The sequence below is a fragment of the Pongo abelii genome, chromosome 8 (genome assembly GCF_028885655.2).
Source record: "Pongo abelii isolate AG06213 chromosome 8, NHGRI_mPonAbe1-v2.0_pri, whole genome shotgun sequence".
NCBI lineage: Eukaryota > Metazoa > Chordata > Mammalia > Primates > Hominidae > Pongo > Pongo abelii.
In genome coordinates, this window is record NC_071993.2 from 87,132,485 (window position 1) to 87,159,944 (window position 27,460).

General features: G+C 34.8%; 2 long non-coding RNA genes across 2 annotated transcripts in view; one reads left to right on the forward strand and one right to left on the reverse strand.

Annotated features, from left to right (window-relative positions):
- LOC112135227 (uncharacterized) overlaps positions 1–27,460 on the forward strand; it is a 120,774-nt gene that overhangs the window by 48,615 nt on the left and 44,699 nt on the right. The gene's annotated exons all lie outside the window — the stretch shown is intronic.
- The window catches only part of LOC129048296 (uncharacterized), a 76,965-nt gene that overhangs the window by 35,338 nt on the left and 14,167 nt on the right, over positions 1–27,460 (reverse strand). Inside the window, exon 3 of the long non-coding RNA XR_008510525.2 lies at positions 24,314–24,414. This is a non-coding gene — a long non-coding RNA (uncharacterized LOC129048296). The remainder of the gene's footprint in view (positions 1–24,313; positions 24,415–27,460) is intronic.

Below are 27,460 nucleotides of genomic sequence, written 5' to 3' on the forward strand. Positions count from 1 at the left end.
ATCTGGTAAAATTTGGCTGTGAATCTGTCTGGGCTAGTGCTTTATCTGGTTGGTAGACTTTTTATTACTGATTCAATTTTGAAACTTGTTATTGGATCTGCTCAGGGTTTAGATTTCATCCTGTTTCTATCTTGATAGGTTTATCCATTTATCCAAATCTTTTAGATTTTCCAGTTTGTGTGCATACAGATGTTTGTGGTAGTCTCTGAGGGCTTTTTTTTTTCCCTGTGGTAATGTCCCCTTTGTCATTTCTGATTTTATTTGCATTTTCTCTCTTTTTTCTTTATTAGTCTAGCTAGCAGTCTATCAATCTTAATTGTTCTTTCAAAAAACAAATTCCTGGATTTGTTTATCTTTTGCATGGTTTTTCAACTTTCAGTTTCTTTCAGTTCAGCTCTGATTTTTGTTATTTCTTGTCTTCTTCTACCTTTGGAGTTGATTTGCTGTTGTTTGTCTAGTTCCTTTAGTTATGATGTTAGGTTCTTAATTTGAGACCTTTCTAACTTTTTGATGTTGGTGTTTAATGCTGTAAATTTCCCCTGTAACATTGTTGTAGCTATGTTTCATAAATTCTGGTATGTTGTATCTTTGTTCTCATTAGTTTTAAAGAATTTCTTAATTTCTTCTTTCATTTTGTTGTTTACCCAAAAGACATTCAGGAGCAGACTGTTTAATTTTCATATAATTGTATTGTTTTGAGTCATTTTCTTAGTATAGATTTTTATTTTTATTGTGCTGTGGTCCAAGAGTATGGTTCGTATAGTTTCTTTTTTGTTTTGAATATGCTGAGGATTGTTTATAGCTGATTTTGTGGCCGATTTTAGACTATGTGTCCTTTAGGATTAGAATAATGTATGTTCTGTTTTCTTTGGGTGTAGAATTCTGTAAATATCTTTTAGATTCAATTTTGTCAAGTGTCAAGTTCAGGCCCCAAATGTCTTTGTTAGTTTTCTACCTTGATGATCTGTCTAATACTGTCATTGTGTTGTTGAAGTCTCTCACTACTATTGTGTGATTATCTAACTCTCTTTGTAGGTCTCTAAGAATTTGCTTTACGAATTTGGGTCCTCCCCTATTGGGTGTGTATATATTTAGGTTAGTTAGACCTTCTTGTCAAATTGAACTCTTTACCATTATGTAATGATCTTCTTTGTCTTTTTTGATCATTGTTCATTTAAAGTCTGTTATGTTTAAAATTAGAAGAGCAACTCCTGCTTTTTTTTTTCTGTTTTCTGTTTGCTTGGTAGATTTTTCTCTGTCCTATTACTTTGAGCCTATGGGTATCATTACATGTGAGATGAGTCTCTTGAAGCCAGCATGCAACTGGTTCTTGCTTCTTCATCTAACTTGCTAATCTGTGCCTTTTAATTGAGGTCTTTATCCCATTTACATTCAAAGTTAATATTGATAAGTTCAAATTTAATTTCTGTAGTCATATTGTTGTTATGCAGACTTGACTGTGTGGTTGCTTTTTAGTGTCAATGGACTATACACATAGTGTGTTTCTGTGGTGGCCAGTAACAGTGGTCTTTTGTTTCCACATTTAGCACTCCCTTAAGGATCTCCTGGAAGGTAAGTTTGGGTGTAACATATTCTTTTCATATTTGCTTATCTGAAATGAATCTTAATACTCTTTAACTTGTGGAAGTTTGATTTGGCTAAATATGAAATTCTTGGTTGCAGTCTTTGTTCTTGAAAAATGTTGAATAAATGCTGATATGGTTTGGCTCTGTGTCCTTACCCAAAGCTCATGTCAAATTGTAATTCCCAGTTTTGGAGGAGGGTCCTGGTGGGAGGTGATGGAATCGTGGGGGTGGACTTCCCCTTGCTATCCTTGTGAGAGTTTTCTTGAGATCTGGTTGTTTGAAAGTGTGCAGCACTTCTCCCTTTGCTCTCTCTCCTGCTGGATATGGGAAAATGTGCCTACTTCCACTTTGCCTTCCATCATGGTTGTAAGTTTCCCGAAAAACTTACAAAGTAGAAGTCTGCACAGCCTGCAGAACTGTGAGCCAATTAAACCTCTTTGCTCTATAAATTACCCAGTCTCAAGTAGTTGTTTATAGCAGTGTGGGAACGGACTAATACACAAAATTAGTACCAGAGAAGTGGGGGGCATTGTTATAAAGATACCCGAAAATGTGGAAACAACTTTGGAACTGGGTAATGAGCAGAGGTTGGAACAGTTTGGAGGGCTCAGAAAAAGACAGGAAGATAAGGGAAAGTTTGGAACTTCCTAGACATTTGTTAAGTTTTTGTGACCAAAGTGCTGATAGTGATATGGACAATGAAGTCAAGCCTAAGGCAATTTCAGAAGGAGATGAGAAACTTACTGGGAACTGGAGTAAAGATCACTCTTTCTATGTTTTAGCGAAGAGACTGGCAGCATTGTGCCTCTGCTCTAGAGATCTGTGGAACTTTGAGCTTGAGAGAGATGATTTAGAGTATCTGGCAGGAGAAATTTCTAAGCAGCAAATTACTCAAGAGGTTGCCTGGCTGCTTCTAACACTGTACATACATATACGTGAACAAAGAAATTATCTGAAACTAGAACTTTTATTTAAAAGGGAAGCAGCACATAAAAGTTTTATGAAATTTGCAGCCTGACCATGTGGTAGAATAGAAAAACCCATTTTCTGGGGAGGAATTCAAGCCAACTGCAGAAATTTACATAAGTAAAAAAGAGCTAAATATAAATAGCCAAGACAATGGTGAAAATACCTTCAGGGCATTTCAGAGACCTTTGCAGCAGCCCCTCCCATCTCAGGCCTGGAGGCCTAGCAGGGAAGAAGGGTTGTATGGACCAGGCCCAGGGCTCTGCTGCTCTGTGTAGACTTGGGATCTGACACTCTGCATCATGGCCACTCCAGTTGTCGCTAGAAGGGGCCAAGGTACAGCTTGAACCATGGCTTCAGAAGGCACAAGCCATAATCCTCAGCAGCTTCCATGTGGTATTAAGCCTGTAAGTGCACAGAGGGGAAGAGCTGAGGCTTGGGAGCCTCTGCCTAGGTTTCAGAAGAGGTAAGGAAGCACCCAGTTGTCCTGGAAGAAGTCTGCTGCAAAGACAGAGCCCTTGTGGAGAACCTCTACCAGGGCAGTGCTGGGGGAAAATGTGGGGTTGAAGCCCCACACAGATTCCCCACTAGGGCACTGCCTAGAGGAGCTGTGAGAAGAGGGCCACCATCTTTCACACCCCAGAATGATAGATCCCCTGACAGCTTGCACTATGCACCCTAAAAAGCCACAGGCACTCAACACCAGCCCATGAAAGCAGCTGTAGGAGCTGTACCATACAGAGCCACAGAGGCAGAGCTGCCCAAGACATTGGAAGCCCACCCCTTGCATCAGTGGCCTGGATGTAAGACATGGAGTTAAAGGAGATTATTTTGTATCTTCAAAGTTTAACGACTACCCTGCTGGGTTTTGGACTTGCATAGGGTTTGTAGACCCTTTGTTTTGGCCAGTTTCTCCCTTTTGGAAAGGGAGTATTTACCTATGCTGATATTCCCATTGTATCTTGGGAGCAATTAGGTTGCTTTTTATTTTACCAGCTCACAGGTGGAAAGGACTTGCTTTATCTCAGATGAGACTTTGGACTGTGGACTTTTGAGTTAATGCTGAAGTGAGTTAAGACTTCAGAGACTGTTGAGAAGGAATTGTTGTATTTTGGAATGTGAGAATATGAGATCTGGGAGGGGCCAGGGGTGGAATGATATGGCTTGGCTTTGTGTCCCCACCCAAATCTCATGTTGAATTGCAATTCTCAGTGTTGGAGGAAGGGCCTGGTGGGGCTCTCACTCACCATTTCCCTGCATTGGGGGTCCTCCCCTTGCTCTGTGCCACCCCCAATTGGCAGTTGTTCTGCCTCAGTCTTCCTTTCTCATGGGTCAAAATTGCTTCCTTAATGAGTGTGAATGTGTCCATCTGGATGATCTAGTTAAAGAGCTAGTGTTGGCTGGCTCGGTGGCTCATGCCTGTAATCCCAGCACTTTGGGAGGCTGAGGCAGGCATATCACCTGAGGTCAGGAGTTCATGATCAGCCTGGCCAACATGGTGAAACCCCGTCTCTACGAAAAATACAAAAATTAGCCGCGCATAGTAGTGGGCTCTAATCCCAGCTACTTGGGAGGCTGAGATAGGAGAATCACTTGAACCTGGGAGGCACAGGTTGCAGTGAGCCGAGACTGTGCCATTGCACTCCAACCTGGGAAAGAAGAGAGAAACTCTGTCTTAAAAAAACAAAAAAAAAAAGAGCTAGTGTTTACTCATCACTCTTCCTTCTCTCCATGGGAGCAGTGCTCACTAGCTGCTTCTCTTCAGCCATCTTGGCTGGAATCAGGTAAGTCAATTTACATCTCATTTTACTTTCTTCAACTTTGCTTCTCAAATTAGAGTTCAAGGGATTGGAAATAATGTGCCAAAGTATTCAAAAAGCCACAGGAGACCCAAATGTCTATTTTTTTTTTTTTGAGACAGAGTCTCGCTCTGTCGCCCAAGCTGGAGTGCAGTGGTGCGATCTCGGCTCACTGCAATCTCCGCCGCCCAGGTTCACACCATTCTCCTGACTCAGCCTCCAGAGTAGCTGGGACTACAGGTGCCTGCCACCATGCCTGGCTAATTTTTTTGTATTTTTAGTAGAGACGGGGTTTCACCGTGTTAGCCAGGATGGTCTCGATCTCCTGACCTCGTGATCCACCCGCCTTGGCCTCCCAAAGTGCTGAGATTACAGGCATAAGCCACCATGCCCGGCCTAATTTTTAACAAAGAATTATTACAAATAAAAAACCTAACAGGTTCTATAATTTGATTCATTTAGTTTCCAAAATAAAGGAACAAATGAGTTTTGAGAAAAAATTTCACATCCTGATCCAAGGTAAATTAATGGAAAAATCAGCATTATATTTTATTTACAATCTATCCACGTATTAGTTTATTGATATAATTTCTGATTTATCTTTTTAAATTATGGGCTTCCTATTTGGGAAGATACTGGCAATACCAAAAGTTATTTAAAAATAATGTTTGAAAACATTTACTTGTTATTTTCACCTACTTCTTGGGCTATTTAATACATTTTCAGAGCAGAGGACTCTTCAAGTTTTTCAACTGCAAATCATTTTCTCTTTCAACTTAAAGTAACTTAAATCAGTCCCTGTACTCCATCCTGTGACAATTGTTGTTACTCAGAACAATTTAAAGAGTTCATGGTAGGCATGTTGGCCTTTCACAGACATTTACCCAGAAAGAAAATAAATGATCTGTATTCTCTTCTCTCCAGCCTACATCTGCAGAACATGGATAAACATGCAATCACTGAGGGTGGTAGGACTTCCCTGGCAGAATCAAAATATCAAAAAGCTGAAAGGGCTGTTGGGCTGTCAGCTGGACCACTCTCCAAACAGTGGACAGATGAATGCCAAAAAAAGTACTCTAAAATTGGCTATTTATTGCATGTAAGATTGAGTTCTGAACATTTTGGGGTATTTTTTGGACCTATACATCATTACCAGAAATCCTATGGTTGAAAAAGCAGGCAGTAGTCATTTTTATTTTATCCCAATCTCCAGGCAATATCCCTGCCATATAGTAAGTAATATCAAATCAGATCTAACTGCAGGGACTATATATTTAACATACTATCCTCAGCATCTGACACATTACCAGCTGTGACTGAATTTTTCTAGTTTATTTTTGAGACTCAAAGGATAAATTAAATAATTATCCAGATGACAAACTCCCTTAAATGGAGTACGGTAATCACAGATCCTCAAAGAATATTTTCCTCCAGTGATTGACTCTCCTTTTTGTTTGGTTTGTTTTAATTCTATTCACTATTTAGATTTCATCTCAATTGAGCTGAGAAAGTCATTGGGCAAGACAGGCCTGGACTGCCTGCCTTTGGTCACTTATCAATTACAAGTAGTGTTTTTGATGTCTATTTTTATCTCACGATTTCCTGTCGAGCATTTTAAAAAAGAATTGGAATGGCAATTCAGTGAAATTATAGAACATGGAAAAGGTCAAATGTATATAGTTTAATGTTATCTTTCAGAGAACATATGAGGTTATAAAATTCTAAAACCTAGTTCCTGTGACAAAGCTTGTAAAAAGGAGAAAAATAGCAAATCATAAATCTGGCCCTCTCCCACTGTCTGAGGCAGAAGGAACCATATCAGCCTAATCTGTTTGAGTTACAAGGTTTAGAATGTAATCTGTGACTCACGGTTTTATAATCAGGTTTAAATTTAGGCCCTTCAAATAAAACATTTATGAGGGCACTTTCTTTTTTCTTTTGAGACGGAGTCTCGCTCTGTCACCCAGGCTGGAGTGCAATGGCGCTATCTTGGCTCACTGCAACCTCCGAGGCTTCCTGGGTTCAAGCGATTCTCCTGCCTCAACCTCCCAAGTAGCTGGGATTACAGGCATGCCCCACCATGCCTGTCTGATTTTTGTATTTTTAGTAGAGACGGGGGTTTCACCCTGTTGATCAGGCAGGTCTCAAACTCCTGACCTCGTGATCCACCTGCCTTGGCCTCCCAAAGTGCTGGGATTACAGGCTTGAGCCACTGTGCCCGGCCAATGAGGGCGCTTTTCAATAAGTCTTGTAGTGACTCTGTTTCATTGGTCTTTAAAAATAATCTCTGAACTTAAAAGTATTTAATGTTAAATAAATTAAAATGCTTCAACATGAGAGAATGTTATTCATAAGACATCAAAAAACCAATTTGAAAATAATCCTTCCATAATCAAACTAAGTTTAGGTCTTTCCAGTAGCAAAATTCATGAGGAATATTAATTCAGTGCATGCAAGCAGTAGGTGGAAATTAGCTTCATTGTATGGTATCATTTTCTTGAGGCATTTTGTGCAGATAGTTTTCTTTTTCATTTTTAGTTCCAGATTTAATATATCTAGCCCAAATTTGTTTTGTTCATATGGATATAGTAAAACTAATGGCTTGCAATTTACTGATAGCTATTGCTTTACTTTATTTTGCCCTTCCTGAGAGGCTACAAGAGTGCATATAAAACACAGTGGTAAAAATGTCTAAAAGGAACTTGTGTTTCTGGGTTATTCCTTGTGTTGTGTACCTTCAACTGGTATTTTACACCATGACTGGTCAGTATAAACATAATCACACTTCTTATGATTTTAGTTATATCAATATCATGTCCTAATAAAAATGGAGACTGACAAACAGGAGAAGGGCAATATTTTTTGAGCCTAATTAGGTTCAGGATATGTAACTACCTGATAAAGAAGTTGCTCATAGTCTCAGATGTCTCATAATACAGAGCGGGAGAAGTGAGTAATGTTCTCTGCCATTTCTAAGGTGAATCTCAAGCATTTTTCCTTCATTTTTGAGTAAGCTCAAGAGCCTTCCCATTACTATCATTTACACGCATATATATATCCATACCTATACAGACATATATATGTATATACATAAGGTTATGTGTGTGTATATAGATATATATATGTGTGTGTATATATATGGATGTATATGATCTGAGTATATCATATATATGATCATATCATCATTTTAGCTATGATCTTTGAAAAAATGTTTTCTCTCACTCTTCATTCAGAGGAATGAACATGCTTCTGGCCCTTCCTCTCTCTCATTAAATACTTGCCCTATAGAATTCTCTTATTCACCAACACAACTTATTCACTCAAACAACTCAGGCTATTGTTTGAGGTGGCTCCTATTTCTAGGTGACCCACAAAAATGGTGTCACCCTTGACCTTTTCGTTTCCAGTAATTTTCTCCTAAGATACACCTGAGCCATGTTCATGGCCATTTCCTTGACTGTGTTTTCAGCTGAAATTGGTCCATTTAGAAATTAGCACAGCCAAATATCACATAACAGACCATCCATCTGTTTTTTCACCTCTTTAGTATTCCTCTCTCTATTCTTCAAATTCAAGACAGTTCTGGCCACTATGTTTTTTTCTCTTTCTCATATATAAAAGCAAATCCATCTTTCAATATGCCCATATTTAAATTTCTTCTCAACATTTTGCTGCCACTGGAGTTCAACCTAATTATAATTACATATCTAGCTGTAAGACATTCACCTGAGTAAGTAGGAAAAACTGGGATTTTATGTCTGGTAAGTTAAAGTAAATACAAATATTTTCATTTAATTTTTAAAGTAATCTAGCTATGATCTTTGATAAAATGTTTTCTCTTACTCTTTATTCAGAGGAATCAGAGAGCATCTATATTGGCCCCTGCTTGCAATGAGAATTTCTAAACAAGAACAACACCATCAAGGAAGTACTGAATCATATGAATTTTATCATTTATGAAAATTATATACATAACTGGCTCTTAAGTGCTGTGCAGACTTAACACATTTAAGACTAAATTTATTGTATGGTTTCCTTGACTGGAAGTTCATCTTCTCAAGATATATTTTTTTTTTTTTTGAGATGGAATCTCACTCTGTCACCAGGCTGGAGTGCAGTGGTGCAATCTCAGCTCACTGCAACCTCTGCCTCCTGAGTTCAAGTGATTCTCCTGCCTCAGCCTCCTAAGTAGCTTGGACTACAGGCATGCACCACCATGCCCAGCTAATTTTTGTATTTTTGGTAGAGATGGGCTTTCACCATGTTGGTCAGGATGGTCTCAATCTCTTGACCTCATGATCCACCCTCCTCGGCCTCCCAAAGTGCTGGGATTACAGGAGTAAGCCACCATGCCCAACCCTTTCTCAAAGATTTTTAACCCTTAGTTATACCTCAGCACAAATTTTCTACATTGTCTGGCATTTAGCTACAGAAACAGTCATTATATAAATTAGCATCTATATTCAAAATCTGCTATCTCATTGATACCTTTTGTAGCATTTTTCCCCAGCTACCCATTGCATTTAGCTGTCTTGATCTTATTTCAGACTTGTACAATTTATCCTTTGTCTTTCATGAAATGGCATTGATATTTCTGAAGAGTACAAGCTAATTTTTCTGTAGAATGTTCCTCAATATTTTTCTGATAATTCTGCTAGTTCCTCATAATTAAATTTTCATTATATATTTTTTGCACTAATGTCACATAATGTTGTTTCCTTTTCAATGTATAACATTAGGAGGCACTTGTCAGTTTATTTTATTATTGTTGATGTTAAATTCGTTCACTTGCTTTTGCCCATTCTAGAGCGTCACACATAACCTACAGTATGAACTTTTGTGTCTGGCTTCTTTCACTCAGTACAATGTTTATTTGATATACTTGCATTGTTGCATGTTTCAATAATTTGTCCTTTTTATTACTTTTTATTTATCTTTTAAGTCAGGGATTAACCTTTTTTTCTGTAAAAAGTTGTATAAGTATGTTAATCTTTGCTGGCCACATACTGATATTTATCATTTATGTGTGTGTGTGTGTGTATGATATATGAGGGTGTGTGTATGCGTGTGTGTGTGTATGTGTGTGCATATAGAGGTTGTGTATACAGATTATATGAATATATCCTTTTAAAATGTAAAAACCATTCATAGCACTCAAGCTGTGTAAACACAAGCTTCAGGCCAGATTTGACCATTGGCCTTAATTTTCCAACTCTTATTCTAAATGAGTTTTTGTTGTTGTTTTGTTGGGGGGCATTGTCTTCTATGTAATCATTTATTTTTTATTTGTACAAGTTTTGGGGATAAATATGAAATTTTGTTACATTTATATAATGGATAGTGATCAAGTCAGGGTATTTAGGATGTTCATCTCTTGAATACAATACATTTTGGGTTAACTGTAGTACCCCGCCGATTCTGCTATCAAACATTAAATTTATTCCTTCTGTCAAACTATATGTTTGTACCCTTTAACCCACATCTCTTCATTCTCCACCCCATCCCCACTTACCGTTCTCAGTCCTTATTCTGTATGTTTTTCATTCTCTACCTCCATGTAACAAGATTTATTAGCTCCCATGTAAAAGTGAGAACATGCCTTTTGTCATTCAGTTTTTGATGAACATTTTGGTTGTTTCTTGTTTTGAGCTATTATTGAAACTAACATGGACATTTCTAGAGAAATCTTTCTGTAGTTTTTTTTTTGTTTTCATAAAATATACATAACATGAAATTTACAAGTTTTACCATTTTCAGTTGTACAATTGAGTGGCATTAAGTACATTCATAATGTTGTGCAACCATCACCATTATACCTTTCCGGAATTTGTTCATCATATCAAACAGAAACTGTGTACCCATTAAATGATAACTTTCTATTCCCTTTTAGATATGTTTTTACTTATATAAATGACTAGGTGGGGAATTGCTGGGTCTTAGGTGTATATTTAATTTTATAAGGAATTCCAGAAGTGTTTTCCAAAATGATTCTACCATTTTACTCTTCCATCCACAATTCATATGAGCTGTAAGTGCTGCACATTCTCATCAACATTTGATATTGTCAGTTGTCAAATTTTTGCCATTCTGGTGGGTGCTCCAATAATTATCCTTAGATCTAGGTTTCTGTTTATCTACCATCCCCCAGTTTTCTCCTGCGTTGTAAAAGCTGGCTCATATCTGCTCTCCAGAGTGTGGAAAGGTGAAAGAGAACAGTAGGGCCAAGCAGTTTCTTCTGAGAATTTTACTCTGAAGATTCATTTTTCCTTTTCATTCCAGTTCATAGAACACACATTAATCGCAAGGTCAGAGGTGCCAGTGAGATAAGGAGCAAAATGTGATTTTTAGCTGGGCAACTACTTGTGCTCCTAAATCCTTGGTTTACTTACTAAAGAAAAAAAAAAATAGTTAAGAATGGATCTTGGGAAATGACTAGTATACTCATTTGTACTTTCAAAACTTATTACAGGTAGGTTTATTTTGTGTTTCTTATTTCAATATTAACTTAAGGTTCCTAGATAGAAAACAAACTGATGCTGTCCTATTTATTTAAAACCCCAAAGGGATGAAGTATTTAATTTATTTTATATTTTTGTGTGATCCAAGATAATATCATTTCCCTACCAAAAAGAGAAGAAATGAAAAATTATTCCTGTCTACTTGGTCTTGAATAATAAAATATTAGTGCTGATGGAGACCTTCAGTTAGACCAAACTAGATACAATCATCTTATCCATAATGCTCTGTAATGGGCAATTATATTCTTCTCTTTGAACATTTTAGGTATTAGAAAACTTCATAATTACTTATAAGGCAGCATTCCAATTCCATGCAACACAAATTGTTAAGCATGTGTGTGTGTGTGTGTGTGTGTGTGTGTATTTTTGTGTGCATATGTTAAGTTGGGCCAATATTCATAATCATTTAGTACTTACTAATGTCAACTGATAATTTTACTTTTTTGGTTAAGACCAATTCTCATTTTAGCCCTTTTAAAATACTGTAGAATTTAATGGATTGTTTTCGTAGTTTTGAAACAACCTTTGATTGATAATATTTTGAAAATTCATGTAAAAATGGTTATGTTTATTCTTTTGGCATAAATGACACTACTGAATACAAATGATTACTTTTGTTAATAGTTTCCTAGGTGCTAGTGTTTACAAAATGAATTTTACAAATATAAACTATTATACTATACTCCAGGAAAGTTTATTAAAAATTATAATGAATTAGTCATTGCTGAGTCAAAATCAAGTCCATAATTTTTTCCTTTAAAGTAAGCCACATTTCAATGCTGCATAAAACATTTCTGATACCTAGGGTGCTATCTGGCCAATAAATGTATGATTGAAATTCTCTGCATAATACCTTGACTACATAAAGCCTCCAAATTACTTAATTTGCAACTAGTATAAAGTTTAACCACTCCATTGAGGTCTTGTTGGATTTGAGGGTCTATGTAAATTCCAATATAAATGAAAATCTCCTTAACTCATTCCAAAATATGCAACCTACTTTACTGATCTACTTTAGAAGCACTAGGAAATTGATGAAAAGTATAATACAGTTCACAAATTCATGAACTCCCTTCTAGAATTCCGGAATTTTATACAAAAGTATATGCCAAGCCTGCATGCCTTCTCTGATAAATTTTTACACATGCTAGTAATCAAAGGTAAGGTCTATAAACTAAATTGTTGATTTAATGATAGATATTGCCACCAAAAATAATTTTATTCTATGTTTTATAGTTTCAGGTAACTCCAATTATCTCAAAGCCCCCAGAAATAATTTTTTTATTCTCATAACAACTATTTTGTTTTTGTTTTAATTTTAAGTGTAAACCTTGTATACATTTAGGTAACTGAAATACCATTTTTCACTGTCTCATGAAGGTCTTTTATTTGTCATTTCTTTGTTATATAACCTATAAGAAAGATTACATCAGAAGAAGGTACACCAAATATATTAAAATCTATTGGATAACTACAAAAATTAATTTGGCGATGACCTTTTAAAACACAATTATAACGGATGTATAATTTAATTACATACATGAATATATAATTAAAAATATTATTTGAGAACTGTTCATCCTACTAAGCACATTTCTCCAAAGAAAGGTATAGATTACAAGCTATTAAAAGATACTTAACATTATTATGGAAAAGTAATTTTAAACCACAATAAGCTATTACAACATATTCATTAGAATGGATAAAAACAACAAAATAACTAACAATACAAAGTTCTGATGAGCATGTGAGGAAATGAGAACCCTCATACACTGCTTGTGGGAATGCAAGAATTGTTAGTGTCTTTGTTCACAAAAGCCAAAAAATTGAAATATCAAGCAGATGGAAAAATGAATGATGGTATATTTATACAACAGAACACCACTAAGAACTACAAAATCAACATCATGATACATGCAACAACATGGATGAATCTCAAAAGCATTATAGTAATGCTATAAAAAGATAAAAGTCAGGCTAATAGAAAACAACTCTATAGAGTAATATACCATTTAGATGATGTGCTAAAAACATACAACATTAGAAGACAGAAATAAGATTAGTGGTTGCCAGGGATGGGGTTGGAGTAACAGAGTTGACCACAAAAAATAGTAGAAGGGAATTTTTTCAGTGAAAAAAATTCTTTATCTTTGACTGATGTGATGCTTATACACCTTATAATACTATATACGTCTGTCAAGTGCATTATATTGCACACTGAAAAAGAGTAGATTTTACTGCATAATTATTTGACCTCAATACATCTGATAAAAAAGAAAAATTATAAATGCAAATTATGAGTGCAACTTTCATCTGCTCTGGCTCCCGCTGATTGCTTAGGGTAACAGGGAAGCTGTGTAAAGTGTGTAGAAAATGGGGAATGGTGTGTGGAACCAGGGCAGTAAAGCTCCATTGAAACTTTCCACTAAACTACTTGAAGGTAACTACAGATTACTACTTGAGGATTTATTTTTTCTTTTTTTGAGGAAAACATAGTCAAATCATAAATAAATGGTTTGGGATCAACATCTTACAAAAGTAATAATATGATTCCAGTCTTTCATTTTCAGTCATATGAACATGTATTTATATTATAAATCATTAATACATATACAATATATGAAGGTGAATAAAATAGAAACTTATTATCGAGCTTTAAAAATAATAAATGATTCTGAAGTCACTTTGTTTCACTTGCCAGTTGTATTCATCAGCTTTCTTACAAGGATAATCACAACTACAAAATGTATGCCTATTATGCCTGCTCTTTCTGTCTTAATTTTACTATTTATTTATCATTATTTTAAAATACTTACTTTTTGCTTTTATAATATAGGTATAATGTAAATATTTTTCTGTGACTTTTTACAATGAAAATTATATATTTGATGACTGAAGTTGCCTTTTTAAAAACTTCTGAATAGCACTGCAATGCTTGAGTATACCAAAATGAATGTGTCTATTCCATTATTGATATATACTTATATCATTAAAATACTTTTTATGCATTGAACAATGCTATCAGAAACACTATCGTAGATGCCTTGTGGTAGACATATGCTAGATATTCTCAGGAATATCTGACTGAAAGTGGGATTACATGTTTTCATACTATAGATTCCTGAGTTAATTTAAAGGTAGTACTAAATTGTTTTAAAAAGTAGTTTTCTACACAATAAAATATTACTCAGTCATAAAAAAGAATGAAATCCTGTCATTTGCAACAATGTGGGTGGAACTGAAGGACATTACATTTGGTGAAATAAGCCTGACACATAAATAAAAATATTGCATATTCTCACTTATATGTAGAAGCTAAAAAAATTACATTCATGAAGATAGAGAGTAGAATCATGGTTACCAGATGAAGGGAAATGTGATAGGGAAGGGGGAGTAAAGGTTAATAAATACAAAAATACAGTTAGATATAAGGAATAAGATACTAGTGTTCAGTAGCACAATAGGGCAACTATAGTTAACAATAGAGAAAAGAAGTATTTTTTTAGTGATGTAAATGGCAGAGTAAGGACTTCCAAAAATCCTTTTTTCCATAAAAGAAATGATAACGCTGTTGAAAAATGGTCAAAATCAACTTTTTTAGAGCTCTAGAAATGAGCCATAGCTTGCAAAAACCCAAGGAGCATTTATTCAAGAAAAGCATCTAAATCTCAGTGAGAATAGTGAGCTTTGTGGTATTTTTACTCTTCTTGTTTGCATTTCCTTTTCCAACTTTATGGAAGCCTTGAAAGCCCTTCTACAGTCATGGTGAAAACTAGTAGGCTAACATCCAGAGGAGGAGGAAAACATCTTTGGAACTCTTTCCCAAAAATATGTTATTATATCACTGTGTGACAGATACCTGGAAACTCCCCATTCACAGGGCATGCATGTCTTTATTCAAACTGACTCAGAGCTCATTATTGTCAGCAGAATTTTCTCTAGGAGAATTTGTTGAAAACAATCAGCAGCAATTGTTTAACATAACAACTGCCTGAGGTGGCAGTAACAGTTCAGGCAAACAAGCTAACCAGAAAATTAAAAGGAAAAGCTGGAGAATTACACGTTCCTTGTTCATCTGAGGCTTTGAAAACCTTCAACATATTTCTGGGATACTAGAAGACTAGAATTTCTGTGAGTGCCCAGAAATAACCAGAGTAGGCCCTAAGCTCTTACCTCAGTGACCTTGAACCTCTCCACAGGCAAGAAATAAAAGCTGAGACAGAGTTTAAAGATGTCTTGCAGAACTTCATGGTGTGATCCAACATGCACACAGAACCTCTAGGAAAAGGCTGGGAGGCATATTGATTCCTTTCATTTGAGAAAATAGCTGTATGATCACTACATGACCACTGGTCCAAACAAGCACAGACTTCAAAGCCATGCATGGTAAACCATATAAGCTTTACACAAATTGTTTAAGACAGTCACTAAGCAAAATTGAGCAGGGGCAGCAACAGCCAACAGAAACAATACTTAAGTAGGAGGCAGTGAGAAATCTTATTTCTGGAGTGGCAACACTGTATTATTCAACATGGCCAATTTTTGAAGAAAAAAAGTTGATGAAACAAAGAAAACAAAATATGACCCATATTTAGGAAAAAATCAGTGAATACAAACTATTCCCGAGATGTCTATACACTGAACTTACTAGATAAAGATTTAAAACCAACTCTTTTAAGTAGCTTCAAAGAAATAAAGGAAAGCACATCTAAACAATGAGGTATGTAAACAATGTCTCACTAAATACAGACCATTGGGAAAGACAGAATATTTTTTAATTTTCAATTTGTGGGGGTACGTAGTAGGTGTATACATTTAGAATATACATGAGATGCTTTGATACAGGCATACAATGTATAACAATCACATCAGGGTAAATGGGGCATATAACACCTCTAGCATTTATCCTTACCTTTTGTTACAAACAATCCAATTATCCTTTTTTTAATTTGTTTTTAAATGTACAATAAATTATCATTGACTGTAGTCACCCTGTTGTGCTATGATATGCAAGGTCTTATTTTTTCTATTTAATATTTTTGTATACATTGATCATCCCCACTTACCCCTCCCGTTACTGCCCTTCCCAGCTCATGGTAACCATCATTCTACTTTCTACTTCTATGATTTCTATTGTTTTAAATTTGGCTCCCACAAATGAGTGAGAACTAACAATGTTTGTCTTTCTGTGCCTGGATTATTTCACTTAATATAATGACCCCAGTTCCATCCAAGTTTTTGCAAATGACAGCCATAAAAAAAAGTACCTTTTTATGGCTGAATAGTACTTTATTGTGTAGATGTACTACATTTTCTTTATCCACTCATCTGTGAATGAAGTCTTAGGTTACCTCCAAATCTGGACTATTGTGAATAGTGTTGCAATAAACATGAGAATGCAGCTATCCCTTAACATACTGTTTTTCTTTCTTTTGGGTATATATCTAGCAGTGAGATTGCTGGATCATATGGAAATTCTATTTTCAACTTTTTGAGGAACCTCAAAATGGCTCTCCTTAGTGGTTGCAATTTACACCCCCCACCACCGCAACAGTGTACGGGAGTTTTCTTTCCTTTACATCCTCACCAGCATTTGTTATTGCCTGACTTTTGGATATAAGCCATTTTAACTGGGGTGAAGTGATATTTCATTGCAATTTTCAGTTGCAGTCTCTGATGATCGATGATATTGAGCACCTTTTCATGTGCTTATTTTCCATTTATAGGTCTTATCTGAGACATGTCTATTCAAATCTTTTGCCCATTTTAGATTATTAGATTATTATATTTTTTCTATGGATTTTTTTTCAGTTCCTTATACATTCTGTTTATTAATCCCTTGTCAGATGTATAGTTGGGAAATATTTTCTCCCATTTTGTGGGATGTATTTTCACTTTGTTGATTGTTTCCTTTCCCGTGCAGAAGCTCTTTCACTTGATATGAACCCATTTGTCTATTTTTGCTTTGATTACCTGTGACTGTGGGGTATTACTCAAGAAACTTTGCCCAATTCAATGGCCTGGAGAGTTTCTCCAATGTTTTATTGTAGAAGTTTTATAGTTTGAGGTCTTAGATTTAAATATTGAATTCATTTTGATTTAACTTTTGTATTTGGCAAGAGACAGGAGTCTAGTTTTATTCTGCTTATGGATAACCAGTTTTCTCAGCACGATTTATTAAAGAGACTGTCCTTTCCACAATGTAGGATCTTGGCACCAGTGTCAAATATAAGTTCACTGTAGGCATCTAGATTTGTTTCTGAGTTCTCTATTCTGTTCCACTGGTCCATGTGTCCTTTTAATGCCAGTACAGTGCTGGTTTGGTTACTATAGTTCTGTAGTATAATTTGAAGTCAGGTAATGTGACTTCTCCATTTTGGTTCTTTTTGCTTAAGGTGGCTTTTGCTGTTTGGGAACTTTTGTGGTTCCATATAAGTTTTAGGATTGTTTTTTCTATTTATGTGAAGAATGTCATTGGTGTTTTGATAGGAATTGCATTGAACCTGTATATTTTTTTGCATAGTATGGACATTTTAACAATACTGATTCTTTCAATTCACGAAGATGGAATATCCTGCCATTTTTATGTGTCCTCTTCAATTTCTTGTATCAATTTTTTTTTCTTTTTCTTTCTTTTTTTTTTTTTTGTTTTCCTCATGTCTCTTTGTTACCTGGGCTGGAGTGCAGTGGCACAGTCTCAGCTCACTGCCACCTCTGTCTCCAGGATGTAAATGATTCTCATGTCTCAGATTCTTAAGTAGCTGGAATTATAGGCATGTGCCACTGCAAGCAGCTCTTTTTTTTTTTTTTTTTTTTTTAAATAAAGACGGGGTTTCACCATGTTGATCAGTCTGATCTTGAACTCCTGGCCTCAAGTGACCTGCTCATCTCAGCCTCCCAAAGTGCTGATATTACAGGCATGAGCCACCACGCCTGGCTGCATCAATGTTTTATACTCTTCATTGTGGACATCTTTCATGTTTTTTTGGTTGATTCCTAGTTATTTAATTTCACTTGTAGCTATTTTTAATGCAATTACTTTCTTTATTTCCTTTTCAGATTGTTTGCTGTAGGGACACATAAATGGTGATGATTTTTGTATGTTGATTTTGTATACTGAAACTTTACTGAATTTGTTTATGAGTTCTAATAGATTTTTTGTGGAATTTTTAGGTTTTTCCAAATATAAGATCACATAATCTGCAAAAAAGCATAAATTGACTTTTTTTTCTAATTGGGAGGCACTTTATTTCTTCTCTTGTCTGATTGCTGTAGCTAGGATTTCCAGTACTATGCTGAATAACACTGGTGAAAGTGCTCATGCTTATCATCTTCCAGATCTTAGAGAAAAGGCTTTCATTTTTTTCCCCCATTCGATATAATACTACCTGTGGGTCTGTCATATATGGCTTTTATTGTATTGAAGTATGCCCCTTCTATAGCCAGTTTTCTTTTTAGGATTTTTATCATGAAGCCATGTTGAATTATATCAAATGATTTTCAGCATCAATAGAAATGATCGTATGGTTTTTGTCCTTCATTCTGTTGATATACATATCCATTGATTGATTTGCATAAGTTGAACTAGGCTTGCATCCCAGGAATAAATCCCACTTGGTCCTAATGAAGGATTTTTGAGTGTGTTTTTGAATTCAGTTAGCTAGTGTTTTGTTGAGGAGTTTTACATCAATATTCATCTTGGATATTGGCCTGTAGTTTCCTATTTATTTATTTATTTATTTATTTATTTGATGATTCTTTGTCTGAATTTGTTATCAGGGTAGTAATGGCCTCATAGAATGAGTCTGGAAGTATTCTCTTCTCCTTTATTTTTCAAAATAGTTTGAGTAGGATCGGTATTAGTTCTTCTTTAAATGTTTGGTAAAATTCAGCAGTGAAGCCTTCAAGTCCTGGGCTTTTGTTTGTGAGGGACTTTTTTACTAGGGATTTTATATCATTACTTGTTGTTGGAGAGTTCAGGTTTTGCATTTCTTCATGGTTCAATCTTGATAGGTTGTATTTGTTTAGGAGTTTAAGCATTTCTTCTATGTTTTCCAATTTACTGGCATATAGTTGCTCATAGTAGCCTCTAATATTCCTTTGAATTACTGAGGGATCAGTTGTTACCTCTCTTTTTTTCATCCCTGATTTTATGTATATGGACCTTCTCTCTTTTTTTTTCTTAGTCTGGCTAGTTTGTCAATTTTATTTATCTTTTCAAAAACCAACTTTTCATTTGATTGATTGTCTGTTTTTTTGTTTCAATTTCATTTATTTCTGTTCTTGTCTCTATTATTTCTTTTCTCCTCCTCATTTTGGGTTTCATTTTCTCTTGCTTTTCTAGCTGTTTAGGATGAATGATTAGGTTGTTTATTTCATGTTTTTCTACTTATGTGATATAGATGCTTACACCTATAAACTTTCCTCTTAGTACTGCTTTCACTATATCTTATAGGTTTTACTATATTGTGTTTCCATTATAATTTGTGTCAGGAATTTTTTCAATTTGCTTCTAAATTTCTGCATTGACTCAGAGGTTGCTCATGTAGATATTGTTATAATTCAATATGTTTCTATAGTCTCCAAAATTCCTGTTGATATTGATTTCTAGTTTTATTCTATTGTGGTTAGAGAAGACGTCTGATATTATTTGAATTTCTTTGAATTTTCTGAGAATCATTTTTGAGTTAAGGTATAGTCTATCTTTGAGAAAGATTCATGTACTGAGGAGAAGAATGTGTATTCTGCAGGTATTGGATGAAATGTTCTGTAAATATCTTTTAGGTCCATTTGGTCTCCAGTACACATTAAGTTTGATGTTCCTTTGTTGATTTTCTGTCTGGATGATCTATTCAATTCTGTAAGTGGAATGTTGAAATCTCCACTATTATTTTATTAGGGGCTATCTCTCTCTGTAGCTCTCATAATATTTGATTTATATATCTTGGTGCTCCAGTGTAGGGTCACATATATGTACAATTGTTATACCCTCATGCTGAATTGATCCCTTTGTCATTATATAAAACACTTTTTAAATCTATTTTTATAGTTTTATTTTTCTGGAAATTTATTTTGTCTTATATATGTATAGTGACTCCTTCTCCTTTTGGTTTCCATTTGCATAAAATACCTCTTTTCATGTTTTTTCAGTCTATGTGTGCCTTTATAAGTGAAGTATGTTTCTTGTAGGCAAGAGATCATTGGATCTGGGTTTTTTATCCATTCAGCCACTATATGTCTTTTGATTGGAGAGTTTAGTCCATTTCCATTCAGTGTTATTATTCATACGTAAGGACTTAGTCCTGCTATTTTGTTATTTGTTTCCTGGTTGTTTTATGGTCTTCTCTTCCTTGTTTTCTTTCTTCTTGTCTTCCTTTTAGAGAAGATTACTTTAACTTGTAATATATTATAACTTCTTGATTACTATTTTTGTGTATCTATTGTATGTTGATTGAGGTTACCATGAAGCTTACAAATAATATCTCATAAACCATAATTTTAATCTAATGATGACTTGACACTGCAGCACAAACTAACAAGCAATGAGAAAACTAATAACAACTCTACACAAACTTTGTCCCTCTGCTTTTTAACTTTCTTTGATGTTATTTTATCTTACTGTACTATATCATGAAAAATTGTTGTAGTAATTACTTTCAATCTATTCACGTTTTAGTATTTGTACTCAAGATATGAGTAGTTACATATCACAATTACTGTTATAATCTTTTTTTCTGCGTACTTATTATTACACATGAGTTTTGTACCTTCAGATGACTTCTTATTTTCTTGTTGCTCAATAACATTCTTTTCTTTTGTATTGAAGAACTTTCTTTAGCATTTCTTGTAGACATGTCTGGGTTTGATAAATTTCTCTGCTTTTGTTTGTCTGGGAAAGTTTTATTTCTCCTTCATGTTTGAAGGATATTCTCCCTGGATATAGTGTTCTAAGGTAATTTTTTTTTTCCTTCAGCATTTTAAATATGTCATGCCACTCTTTCCTGAACTGTGAGATTTTTACTGAAAAGTGTGCTACCAGTTATAATGGAGATTCATTGCATATTATTTGATTCTTTTCTCTTGCTGCTTTTAGGATACTTTTTTATACTTGATCTGTGGGAGTTGATTGTTAAATGTCTTTCAGTAGTCTTATTTGGTTTAAATCTGCTTGGTGTTCTTTAACCTTCTTGTACTTAAATAATGATATTTTGCCATAAGTACAGAAAGCTGTCTGTTATTATCCCTTTGAATAAACTTTTTACCACTCTCTCTCTGCTTCCTTTCTAAGGCAAATGACTCTCAGATTTGCCATTTTAAGGCTATATTCTAGATCTTGAAGATTTTCTGGATCTCTGACTGTGTATTTTCAAATAGCCTTCTTCAAGCTTACTAATTCTTTCTTCTATTTGATAAGTTCTGGTGGCAAGAGACCTTGATGAGTTCTTCAGTATGTCAAAGCATTTTTTTAAGTCTACTGCAGCTGAGATGGTACCCAAGCCACAAGACAAAATCCTTCCCACTCTTGCCTCTCCTTTCCACTAGCAGAGAAATTTCTCCCCATGGCCACAACTGCCCTAGCCTGTGGTGAGTACTGCCTGGCTATCATCAATGTTTATTCAAGGTCCAAGGGCTCTTCAGTCAGGTTATGGCGAATACTGTCAGGCCTGAGACCCTTCAATTCAGGGCAGTGGGCTCTGCTCTCACCAAGGGCAGGTCCAGAAATGCCATTCAAGATTCACAGCCTGGAACTGGGGACCCCAAAAACCTGCTTTTTTTCTACCCAACTGTGGCCAAGCAGCTGGTACCTAAACTATAAGACAAAGTCCATTTACTCTTACCTCTCCTTTCTTTCAAACAGAAGGAGTCTCCTGTAGGCACCACTGCTGGAAATATACTGGGTCATACCTGAAGTCAGCACATCTCTTAGTCTAACCCAAGGCCCAAGATGAGTACTACCTAGTACCGCTGATGATTATTCAGGGTCCAAGGGCTCTCTAATCAGCAGGTGATAAATCCTGCCAGGACTGGGTCCTTGCCTTTAAGGCATGGGTTCTCTTTTGGCCAGTAGTCTTATTTCTAGAAATAAGAACAGGTATGTGTAGAAATGTCATCTGTAAGCTAGGGCCTGGAATGAAGGCCTTAGGACTCTGCCTGGTGTCTTGTCCTACTGTGTCTGAGCTGGTATTCAAGTTACAAGACAAAGTCCTCTTTACTCTTCCCTCTCCTCTCCTCAAGTGACGGGAAGGAATCTCCCATAGAAGTATGAGCTGTGCTGCCTGCATTTAGGGGAGGGGTGGCATAAACACTCCCTTGGCCACCCTGGCTGATGTCTCAGTGGGTCTTTTGCCCCCTTGTCTGTGGGCTCTGAGTTGCCCAGCACCAGGAGTTGCCCAGAAATTGCAGCAATTTTGGCCTAGCCTGCATTTCAAGTTTATTTAAGACCTCATTGTACTTTAGCTAATGGTAGTGCTTGCCAGAACTCAGGTTCTGACTGCTGGGATCATGATTCCCTTTTGCTTGGGCTGGTCTACATGCTCCCTTCTTGGGTACTGACTGGGTTCTATTTAGTGTTGCTTTCCACTGTGACAGGGCAATAATGAGTTCCAATGCAGAATCCCACAACCACTGTGCTCCTCCCCGAGCACACAAATTTTCTCTCAGTTCCAAACAGCCACTGCCAGAAAATGGAATAGGGGTGGTGGTGGCCATTTTAGACTCTTTCCTACACCCTTAAATACCTCTTTCAAAAATATAAAGTTAAAACCGGGTACTGTGATTGCTGACCTGATTTTTGGTTCTCATGAAGGTGCATTTTTGTGTGGGTAGTTTTTCAGTTTGCTGTCCTGCAGAAAGGACAATTAGTGAAGGCATTTATTTGGCCATCTTGTTTTACCCCCTCTTCAGGAATTATTATTTAAAATAATTAAACATATGTTCTGGATTAGAAAATTAAAAATACTGAAATAAAATATTCCCCTAAAGAGCTGAATAGCAATTCTCAGCTGAAAGAAGAAAGAATTATCAAAGTTAATGATTGATCAACTGAGGAAGAAAAAGAAGTGAAGAAATGTAGATAGAACCACAAAGTACTGTGAAACACCATCTGCATACCAACAAACACATAACGAGTGTTCCAGAAGAGAGAGAGAATGTGACAGACCATTTGAATAAACAGTGGCAAATATTTTTATTTTTGATAAAAACCATTATAGGATCTACACCTAGGCATGCCACAATTAAAATATTAAAAGCTAAAAGGTGTGAGAGAACCTTGAAGGCAACAAGAGAGACAGGAGTCTTTGTCTACAAGGGAATATCAGTAACATTAAGAGCTGATTTCTTAGAAAAAATCATGGGGCCAGAAGGCAAAGAGATAACATATTCCAAGTACAGAAGGAAAAGACTGACAACCAAGAATTCTATGTTCAGTAAAACTAACCTTAAAAATGAAGACTAAAAGAATAAATTAAGATATACTTAGATAAACGAAAACAGATAATTTGGTGCTATCAGACATGCTGTATAAGAAATACTAATTGAAATCCTTCAGTTTAAAATGAAAGAACACAAGAGAATAACTCAAATCCACATCAAGAAATAAAGGGCTCCAATAATAAGAAATACAAAGTTAATATCTTTTATAAATATAATAAAAAGGAATTTTGTTTATAACTTTTTTCTTTATCTGATTAAAAATTAAACTACACGAAGGAATTATTATAAATCAGTATTAATAAACATACTATGTAAAAATATATTATTTGCAGGATAATAATATACCAAATAAAGGGGAAGTATAATACTTGCTATCTAAGAACAAAGCTTTTGTTTACTTTTCATTAAGTTTGTTTTAATCATAAGTTATGAGTTAATGTGCAAATATAAGTCATAGAAAAAATCACAACGAATATTATACAACACTTTGACATGAGTGAAGTTAAAAAAGCAACATAGAAAAACATGGGCTGTAGCTAAAGCAGTGCTGAGATAAAACACATAGCTATAATGCCTATATAAATAAGAAGACAGATATTAAATCAGCAAACTAAACTTCCTCCTTAAGAAACTAAAAAAGTAGAGTAATTCACACTCAAAGCATGCAGGAGGATAGAAGTAATAAAGAGATGAAATAAACAAATAAAATATAACTAGCAAAACAATAGGAAAAGCAATGAAACCAAAAGTTATTTCTTTGAATCAACAAAATTGATAAATCTTTATGTAGAAAAACCAAAAAAAAAAAGAAAGAAAATGGAAATAATTAAAATCAGGGAGGATGAGACATTAGCACTATGTTACATAAATAAAAAGTGTCATAAGGGAGTATTATAAAAATGTATACCAACAAATTAGATAACCTCTGTGTCTTAGTCCATTTTGTGTTATAATAAAAGAATACCTGAGACTGGGTAATTTATAATGAAAGCAAGTTTATTAAACTCACAGTTCTGCAGGCTGAAAGGGTCAAGTGCATAGCCTTGGCTTCTGGCAATGGCTTTCATTCTGTGACAACATTATGGAGAAGGTCAAATGGGAAGTGAACACCTATGAAGAGATGAAAACATGAAGTTTCCCTGGCTTCATAACAACCCACTCTCAAGGGCAGCAAATAACCTCTGTGAAAACTAATCCAGTCTCAAGAGAGTAAGAATTCATTATCTCAATTATGTGCCATTAAGATTGATTCACCTCATAACCCAACAACTCCCACTAGGCTCCACTTCCCAACACTACCACATGGGAGTTCAAATTTCATCATGAGCTTTGGAGGGGACAGATAATCCATACCCAAACCATAGCACTAGCTGAAATACACAAATTCCTAGAATGATACAAACCTGACAAGAAAAAGCAGAAAATCTGAATAGACCCACAACAAGTAGAGAGATTAAAATATTCATATCAAAATATCTCAGAAAGGAATGTTCCTGATTGGATACCATCACTGATAAATTTTACTAAATGTTCAAAGAAAAATGATAGCAACGTGTCACAAATTCTTCTAAAAAATTGAAGAGGCAGAAACACTTCCCAACTTCCAGGACAGATTTATCTGATACCAAGACTAGATAAAGACATCACAAGAAAAGAGAACTACAGGCCAATATTCCTTATGAATACAGACATAAAAATTATTGACAAAAATTGCAAACAGAATCCAGAAATATATAAGTAGAATTATACATCCTAACCAAGCAAGATTTATCCCAGAAGTGAAAGAGGTTTTCTTTTTCACCATTTAAAAGTAAATTAATGTAATATAGCATATCGATAAAATAACAAAAATCACATTATCCTCTCAATAGATGCATAACAAGCATTTGACATATCTGATAGACTTTTGTGATCAAAACATTTTACAAACTAGGAATATAAGGCAATTTAATCAACAAGATAAAAGATATTTATGAAAAATTCACTGCTAACATCACAATTAATGGTGAAAGAGAGAAAGCTCTCCTCTTAACACTTGGAACAAGAAAAAGATGCTCATTATTGTCATTTCTATTCAATATTGTTTTGGAGGTTCTAGCTAAGACAATTACATTAGAAAAATAAATAGAAGGTAACCAGATTGGAAAGACAGAAGTAAAATAATCTGTATTTGCAAATACTGTTTATATAAAATCCTAAATAATAATAAAAAGGAACTATTACAGCTGATAAACAAGTTCAGTAAGGTTACAAAATATAAGGCCAATATCCAGAATATATAAAAACACTCACAATTCTACAGCCAAAAGAAAAACTACTCAATTATAAAACAGAAAAAGGATTTGAGTAGACATTCCTCCAAAGAAGTTACACAATAGTTAATAAGCACATAAAAAGGTGCTATCATGAGTCATTAGGGAAATGCATATCAAAACCACAGTGAGATATTATTTAACATGCATTTTGGTGAGAGTGAGGAGAAAATAAAACACTCATATATTACCAATAGGAATATAAAATTGTGCAGTTACTTTGGAACACAGTAAAGCAGTTCACCAGAAAGTTCAGTATAGTGTTATTCCATGACTGAGCAATTCCTCTACTGAGTTTATCACCACTATACCTGGAAATGATGTAAACACAAAACATGTACATGAATGTTCTTAGCAACTTCATTCATATTAGCCAAAAGAATGAAACAACTCATATGTCCATCAACTAATGAATGGATAAACATAATATGGCATATCACAACAACAGAATATTTTTGGTCATAAAAATTAAGTACTAATAAATGCTACTGCATTAATGAACCTTGAAAATACAGTGATAAGTGAAATAACCCAGACAATAAAAGCCCATACATAGTATGATTTTATTCATACAAAATGTTCATAATAGGCAAATCCATAGACCCTGAGAGTAGATGAGTAACTGCCATGGACCAAAAAGAGGGTAGAAAGGGTATTGTTGAAGGAATGAGGACTGACTGCCAATTGGGATATGAGGATTTTTAGATCATGAAAATATTTTTGAATTAGGGAATACTTAAATACTTTTTATCCAGGGGGATTAAGATAGTTTTGGTAAAATGACTACTACTTATTTTGCATATATATACATATATGTGTATATGTATATGTATATATATATACATAAGATGGGAATTTTTTTCCCATCTTTCACAATTTCTTTTTAGTCTAAAGCATTCTAATTAAATTTTGTATATTGGTCTTATTTCTAAATAGCATTATTATACTCACTAATAAAAAAATTATGTAGACCCTATATTATCTAAAGATAATTATGGTTTAATTTTTTTTCCTTTTAATCTCAATATTTTTCATTTGTTTGTTTATCCTGGATTTTCCATTTTGGTTCATTTGATTATGCTAAGTAGAAACCCTGTTATAATGTGAACAAAACTAGTGATAGCAATCTCCATGTACTGGTTCCTGAAAGAACCATTGACAGAGCATTTTCTATATTTACAATGCTCCAATAGGTGTATGCTAAGTCACATTCATAAGAGAACCCTACCAAACTGTTTATCAAAGATGAAATGAGATTCACATTTTACGGAGGTGGTATTCTCCAATGGAGAAAGTTCATAATTACTGTTGTGAGAACTGTAGTGTTTAGAATGAAATCAAATAGATTAAATAACAACGTTCTTTATCTTTCCCTGGAGCACTTTTCCTGATTCTTGCTCTTTTATTATTTCAAAATCCCCTACAATTGAGTATATTATCTAAGCAGAATTATTAAGTTTAACGTGTGTTTCTTGACAACCTACTATATACTACATGATAATATGACAATTATTACTGTCATGAATATATACTTGCTTAGAGTAAATTTTCTGTTGAATACATATCCTATCCTCAAACTATTTCCTTTTGAAATTATATAGGAATTATATTTGTGGAATTATATGTCTATCCAGAAAGGGAGAATCAGTTTTTGTCATCTGTTTTCTAGGGCTCCACCATTACTTTCATCTCCCTCAATTAACTCCTCTAAATATTTTCATATTCAATCGATTATTGAACCAATGAGTAGAAGGAATCATAACAAATAGAAGCCCAGAGAAGTTGAAATACTCAAGATCAAACAATTGTTTCATACTAAGATTATTGTGTATTTCTTATTTTCC